Source organism: Rhinatrema bivittatum, chromosome 11, assembly GCF_901001135.1.
Source record: "Rhinatrema bivittatum chromosome 11, aRhiBiv1.1, whole genome shotgun sequence".
NCBI lineage: Eukaryota > Metazoa > Chordata > Amphibia > Gymnophiona > Rhinatrematidae > Rhinatrema > Rhinatrema bivittatum.
This window is the reverse complement of record NC_042625.1, coordinates 87,280,460-87,288,696: the sequence shown is the minus strand read 5'-3', so window position 1 is coordinate 87,288,696 and position 8,237 is coordinate 87,280,460.

The following is an 8,237-nucleotide window of genomic DNA, read 5'->3' as shown; positions in this document are numbered from 1 at the left end:
GAGGTTAAGAGATTTGTTAAGATCAAACTATGACTGATGAAGACGAAACTGATTAAAAATGAAGAAACAAAACATGTAAATACAGTAGGAGAGAATTTAAAAGTTGAAACTTGCTCTTGTAATTTCCTGCAGGAGTGTAGGAGGGATTTAAACTGCGTCTTGGCCCTGCTAGGAAAGTTATACAGAGAGATTTACACGAATGTGAGACCCCCCCCCGGACCTCTTCTTCAATGGTGACGAGCAAATACTGAACCAGTAGCAGTCTTGAGTGCTGTATAAATAAATAAGCAGGTGCAGCTCTGTAGTTGATAATCTTTAGAGAGCAATGGTAGAGGGAGATATTCAGGGTTGGTAAAATATGACGGGCTGACATTTGCAGCAGTAGCACAGGTAGCAAAGCCGTGTAAAGTGAAGCAACGTGAGCCTCAGCTGCAGCTCAGCAGACATTGGCTCATTTGGATCGGCAGACCTTGATACTCAAGTCCGCATATCTCCGAGTCAGAGGAATGGGAGAGTGAACAGAAGATTCAGGGACACTCTCACAGATAAGAGAGTCCTGTTTTGTCTCTGAATATGCCCAGAAATCTATTTAAATATAATTTTGTAATCTAAGGTTTTGAATCACATTTACAAGGCTTGCATGTTCTTTTACCTCCTTGGTGCAAATGTTTCCGTTCAAAAATTATCTTGCAGGCATTTTAAGAGGTGTCCCATTAGGGACATCAGGATCCCAAGATTTCACTTTCCTATCATCCCCTATCCACTGGTGTCCCTTCAACCGAAGCCCTGCTTGTTCTTTAGACAATGAAGATGCTGTGGCACTTTTTGCAAGCCTGTTAATCCTTGTGTCACGGCTAAACATATTACAGAAGAATTGTGGCTGGCTGTGTAGCCTGGTTTCAGAAATCCAATTAGATGCTAAAATGAAGCTTTTCCCTATTCTCCTTTATGTACCAATTAAAGGCACCGTGGAAGTGAGTAAATAACCGCAGTTTGCCTGAGGAAGGGCCCCCAAGAGAATTGATGCCATTGCAGGAGCAGCCCAATCTAGCTGCGGAGAGGTCACTAATGGAAGCCTGCAGGCAGCAGGCGTTCTGTGCCAGTGGCGCGCACACTTAGTGTATGGGCCAGAAAGCACACCCAGCCATTGGCTTTCTCTCCCCCTGCAGGCATACGGTGTGCGTGCTGTACTTGTGTCCACCCTTGGGGCATTATTCAGACCGCCTCTTCACACATTTAGCCACATAAAAACATGGTCATTGCCTCCATAATGTGCTAGGTTTGTGTGTTGGTCCCTTCAGTCGTGCTCAAAGCATATTTGCGCTGCCTTTTCAGGACCTTTAATGATTGATCATTTGCTTAATATTATCCTTAGAAACTGAGAAATAAGTTTATTTTGCTTTCTGTGCGCAGGCACATAAAACATGCTGCTGAACTTTCTCCAGTATCCCTGTGACGAGGAAACACGTTGGCTGTTTGCAGTGGAGAAGGGGATGTCTGCATGGACAATTGGGATCAAGTCTGTGTCAGGGCATCAGACTTGCATACATTGAAGTGAGGAGTTTTTTTCTCCTACTCATCAACACACCTTCTCTTTCGAGGCCAAAATGTTTTGTTAGGGGACAATGCATATACATATCCCAAAAAACAAAACTGAAATTCAAGTGGATAGTGTCTACCCCTAAATCAGTACTTGGTGGAAGCTCCTTTGGCAGGAATTACAGCAGGAGCCTGTTCCAATAGGCCTCCACCTCCTTATCCAAGCTGCTCTCCATGCAGATTAGAATTGATTTATATCTTGTACATTAGCATTTTGGATTACAGTAAGCATAAAAAGTACAAAAGAGCATTTTCAGGAGGGGTATATAAGAGATGGTAGAGGTTGTAATAGTTTATTTATTTAAAATAATTTATAATTGCTATTTCCACAAGAAATCCTTAGTCAACTAAGGAATAACAAGGTATACCAGGAGTAAGGGACTGCCGCAAAGAGCAGGGTAACAGAAGATACCCTAGGGTGGATGCATTAGCAAAAAGCAGGACTCCCTGGATGGTTGAAAATATGATTTCATGGACAAGTTTCAGTAGTCAAGTGTCAAAAAGGGTGACTATTGTTGTCAGTTGAAGTTGTCACAGTGAGCCTTAGTTCTTTCCTGAAGATAAGACAAGATGTCTCGAGGTGTAGGAATACTGGTATCTTCTTTCATAGTTTTGGGGCAAAGCAGCAGAACCTGGAGCCTAGTTCTACATGCAGTATATTAATATCTTGAGTACCCAAAGGGAGAGGAAAGGAGGACCAGGTGGGAGGAACGAAGTTGTCTGGCGGGTGTATATGGTAGCGGACGTTGGGTGAGATACTCAGGGGTCAAGTTTACACATCTGAAGGCAAAGCAAGGACCACTCTTCTTTACAACATGGTTCAAGCTCTTGGGGAGTATTAAGGAACAGCAATCTTCAGGTCATGCCACAGATTTTCAATTGGATTGAGGTCGGGATTCTCACTGGGCCACTCCAGTGTAGCTTTGGCTGTGTGCTGTGCGTCGTGTCATACTGAAAGCTGAACATCATCCCAGTTTTAGCTTTCTTGCAGAGGGCAGTAGATTTCCTCCAGGGACTTTTCTGTACTTTTCTTCATTCGTTGTCCCTTCTGCATTGACAAATGTCCCAGTCCCCGCCAATGGGAAATATCCCCATAACAGGAGGCTGCCACTACCAAGCTTCACAGTAGGGATGCTGCTCTCTGGGTGATGTATTGTGCTGGATTTGCTTTGCATTCAGGTCAAAATTCTAATTAGTTTAGTCAGACCATAGTTTTTCTGCACAGATGCAATATTCCCTTAGTGTTCCTTTTGCAGATTTTAAATGGGATTCAAGGTGGACTTCAAGAAATGGCTTCCTTCTTGCCACCCTCCCATGCGGGCCAGATGTTGTTCCATGCACACTTTAACCAGTTTTGCCCACAGAAACCTGTAACTTTTTCAGAGAAGCCTCCCTGATCAGTCTCCTTTATGGTCAGTCATCCAGTTTGGAGGGACGGCCTGATTTAAGGCATGGTCCAGTTCCGAATAGTCTTCACCATGCTCCAAGAGATATTCAAGGCCTTTCCACAACTTTGGCCTGGAATTCTTTTGACAGCTCCTTGGTGTCTTTGCTTTAAAATATACCACCCAGCAGAAAAAAACCCAACTGGAATTGCTGAATTTATCCTGTCATGCGAATCAGTACAATTTAGCCTACGTGCAGTTAATTCACTGGTGGGTGCTGTTGAAGGTGAACACTTATACTAGTGCTTTAAGCATCCAAAATTGCTACAGAATTACAAGGGTGGGAGGGCGGAATCCAACAAGATAGAAAATGAAGACAAAATAAAACTATGGGGAGGCTGTGACGTCAGCGAGTGGAATGGCAGCTTGAGCCGAGAGCTCCCTTTCACCAAGAGCATTTATTATTGCAATCCTCAACCATCCCCGCTCTTGAGCAGAATTGAACGGCGATCTGGGTTGGTTTTGATCTCAGGACATGTCCCAGAGGAAGAAGGGCCCTGATCTACGCCGGTTTTCATACTTAAAAGCAGGAGGAGCTTTTACAGGCCCTGACGGAGAGCAAGGCCAAGAAATGGCAGCCCTATCAGAAGATGAGGTTGAATCCCCAGCTGAAGCGCCGACCACCGCAGGGTCTGATGTCCCGACACGCGCGGAATTTAGACAATGGTTCAGTGATCTCCGGAGGGATATGAAGGAGAACAGAAAAGAGCTGCTGGAACGGATGGCAGACTTGAAAGAAGAAATGAGCGAGATAGGCCGCAGAGTGGACGACTGTGACATTCGCCTTGAAGCTCAAGAGAATAAAATGAGAACTTTGCAAGCTCAGTGTGCTACCATGACCAAAGATGGAGATAGTCTTCTATTAAAATTGGAGGACTTAGAAAACCGCAACCGAAGGAGTAACCTGCGTTTCCGGGGAGTCCCCGAGACGGAGCAATATGGCGACTGCCACGAGGTGGTACGCTCGCTGAGTAAATTCTTCCTCAGCCAAGGTATCGATCAACCCGAAGCTTCAACTTCCGGCCTTATAGAACTGGAAAGGGCGCACCGCACATTAGGTCCGAGGAGGGGAAACCTCCCAAGGGACATCATTGCGTGCTATCTTCGCTACCCAGAGAAGGAGAGGGTACTTGCAGCAGCCCGAAAACAACAAAACTGGCAGTGGGAAGGACACAGCATATCCGTTTTCGCAGACCTAGCCCCGGGGACGCTACAACGCCGGCAATCTTACCAACCTATAACATCTGCGCTCCGGAAGGATAACCTCCGGTATCGCTGGCTCTACCCGGTGGGGATAGCGGTCACAATCCAAGGCACGACGTCTCGAGCGAGTTCCCCGGATGAGGCGGTAGCCATCTTGAAGGCGGCTGGCATCACGGTCCAGGCGCTACAATCCACAGTCAGCAAAAGCCGTCCAGAACCAGCTACATGGCAGCGAGTAGAAAAGGGAGGCCGTCGTCTGCGTCGCAACGAAGGAAGGAGCAGTGCGAATGCTGACGAAGGAGCAGGATGAGTGGTCGGCGGGCTAGACTTTGGTATCAGTGTAACATCGGCAAGTTTTGCTGAGACTTTATCGGTTCATTGCCGTTGGAGTTGGTTAATGAGGGGATGACCTGTTTTGTCGGGGAAGAGGGCTTGCTTTTTTGTATTATTGGGAGCGGGGAGGGGGGAGGGTTATGGTATAATTAGAGGGGTGGGGGTGATTGCTCTGTCTTTTTGCTGACGTACAGTTTCACTAGCCTGCCTCGGCGGGTGAGCCATGTTTTCATGGCCATGAGTACGGGGGTGGGGAGGGGGGAGGTTGGAGGGATGAGAGGGAGAGGGGGAACGAGTGAACATGATGAAATGTGTGGTCTGGGTTGGGATTTTGCAAACGGTGGGCTGTTAATTGTGACCCATGTGGCCCTTAACTTGTGCTTCTCAGGGCAAGGGAGCGCAGTGGGCTGGAGTGGAGAGGTTAGGTTGGGGGCGATGGTGGGAGGGCACGGAGGTGTGAGTGTCCCCCTAGATCTTTTTCACCAGTACTGATGGCGCTTAAAATCATTTCCTTGAACGTCAAGGGCCTTAATCATCCGCGTAAAAGACAGCTCTTAAAACAGGATATCATCGGCCAGTCAGCGCACATAATATGCTTACAAGAAACCCACTTGAGAAGGAGGTATGAACATTTATTAAACTGGCCTATGTTTGCATATCGTTTCTTTTCACCTGCAACCAAGAATCAGAGATATGCAGGGGTCTGTATCTTATTTAAGCAGGGTTTGGATTATGTCATCAAATCGCAGGTAACAGACCCAGGAGGGCGATATGTTTTGGTGAAGTTTGAATATGGAGGGGAAACGTTCACTGTGTTGAATATTTATGCGCCTAATACGCAACAACAAGATTTTTTTACCTCCTTGGACTGTCTTCTTACCAAGGAAGGGGAGGGTTCTCTGATTGTGGTGGGGGATTTTAATCTGACCCTGTGTCCCCAACTTGATAACTCAGGGAGCTCCCTTATGGGATCTGGTAAACCCAGGAAAAAACTGAAGTCCCTAATGCACCATTGGAATCTAGCTGATGTATGGCGACAGCAGAACCCGTCGGTTAGGCATTATACCTTTTTCTCTGTTCCCCACCAATCGTATTCTAGAATAGATTTCTTCCTTTTGGACAAGCTACTTCTTGGGAGAGTCACGGGTGTGCACATAGATTCCATTACATGGACGGACCATGCCCTCATTAGCCTTGAATTGGGAGATGGGGGACAAGGGAAGGGTTTCAGCCCCTGGAGACTGAATGAGTCCTTGCTTTTGGATGCAGCCTACTGCCAAGCCTTGAGGGACGAGTTGACCTCTTATTTGGCAACTAATTCAGGTGACCCCTGTGTTGTATGGGAGTGTTTGAAAGTGGTAGCGAGGGGTCACTTGATCTCCAGGGGTTCCTTTCTCAAAAAACAGCAATTGAAGTTGAAACATTCCTTAAAGGACACTATAGACAGACTCTCGGAAGTACATAGAATTACACTGGATAAGTCCACATATGCCAGAATTCAGAAAGCTAGGGGCGAGTTGCAACATTTGGCAGACGAAGAACTAAAGGTTAAAGTTTTCCTGCAGACGCGGGAACGGTTTGAATGGGGAAATAGGTCGGGGCGACTACTAGCTCGCTTTTTGAAGCTTAAGCAGTCACGCTCCCAGATTACAGCACTTTGTCGGACAGATGGGAATGTACTTACCTCCCCTCTTGCCATCAGGCACAGGTTCCAGCAGTTTTATGGAGAGTTGTATACTGCCGAGGCTGATATAGACCTCAACCAAATTGATAGTTATTTGCACGACCTGACCCTGCCACAACTCTCTGAAAAGGAGAGAGCCTTTCTGGACAAAGAAATCACGCAGGAGGAGATTGCTGAGGCTATTAAAGGTCTTAAGCCTAATAAGGCCCCTGGCCTTGATGGTTACTCCTCAGCTTTTTATAAGGAGTTCTCTGCCGTTCTTATTCCCCCACTGCAAACATTTTTTAATCATTTACGGGCAGGGAACTCCTTGTGCCCAGGTACAAATACTGCAGGAATCACCATTATTGGAAAGCCAGGTCGGGACCTGACACAATGTGGGTCATATCGGCCAATATCCCTCATTAATGTTGACCTGAAATTGCTGGCTAAGGTTCTGGCTACTCGCCTTAATAAGGTCCTGGCCCGCCTAATACACACAGACCAGGCGGGATTTATTCCTGGGCGAATGGCCTCTGATAATATCAGAAAGATAGTTGACCTGATTTGGTGGGCTCGAGAAAAGGATATCCCATTGGTGCTCCTATCCGTTGATGCTGAAAAAGCATTTGACATGGTCCACTGGCCATTCTTATTTCGAGCACTTGAGGGTATGAATTTTGGACCTTTTTTCTTACAATGTATACAACAACTATACAATAGCCCTAAGGCTCGGGTGAGGGTGAATGGTACGTACTCAGAGGCATTTGATATCCATAGGGGAACGAGGCAGGGGTGCCCTTTGTCCCCTTTGTTATTTGCCCTGTTTTTGGAACCTCTGGCGATTCAGGTGCGCGCCAATTCTCGGATCTCTGGTATTGCGTTGGGAGACATGGAGTATAAGATGTCCATGTTTGCTGATGACGTGCTGTTCTCCCTCACTAATCCGGCCCAAACGCTTGGAGAGACGTTACAGGCCCTGCAGAATTTTAGTAGGGTGTCTGGCTTTAAGCTTAATGTGGACAAGTCGGAAATTTTAAATGTCACTGTACCGGAGGCAGATCTACATAACCTGAAGTCTCACTTTTCCTTTAAATGGGCCCCAAAGAAAATTAAATACCTAGGGGTATATATCAGCAAGGACCCTCAAGAATTGTACCAATTGAATTATCCCCCACTTCTCCACAAAATTTTTCAGGATTTGGATAGGTGGTCCGGGTTATATTTATCCTGGTTTGGGCGCATATCCTCCGTTAAAATGAACGTTTTGCCGCGGTTGGGGTACCTTTTTCAAGCTTTGCCCATTCACCTATCTAATAAGTTGCTCAAACAATGGCAGCGGAAAATCTTTTCCTTCATCTGGAGGCGACGGCCCCCCAGGTTATCTCACACAATTATGTATCGTTCACGGCTGCAAGGGGGTTTGGGGGTGCCTAATTTGCGTTGGTACTACGCGGCAGCCCAACTGCGAGCCATTCTAGATTGGCACCGGACGGGAGAGAAAAAGCAATGGCACCTGGTTGAACAATCTCTTGTAGGGGAAATGCCACTTGCAGCTATGGTTTGGCTGCCCAAAGGGGCTTGGCTTCATTTGAGTCATGTTCCCCTACCAGTGCAAACTACCCTAAAAATGTGGGACTTATGTAGGAAATCCTTGGTTGGGGATCGCCTATATTTCTTTAAATCTAGTCTGTCTGCCAATGCTCATTTACTCAAAGAGAATTGCCCAACATTTGCTCAGGGGTGGGCCTCCAGAGGCATCCGGGAAATGGGACAATTGTGGTCACAGGGGACTTTCATTTCATACTCCTCTTTACAGGAGAAATTCCAGCTTCAGGCAGGTGATGTGTTTGCTTATCTCCAGGTTAGACATTATTTTCTACAAGAGGGGATTAGGCATGATCTGGAGCGGGGTAAAACGCAGCTGGAGAACTGGTGTGACCATGCAGACTATTTGAAGAAAGCAATCTCTAGGTTTTACGTTTTTTTCAATA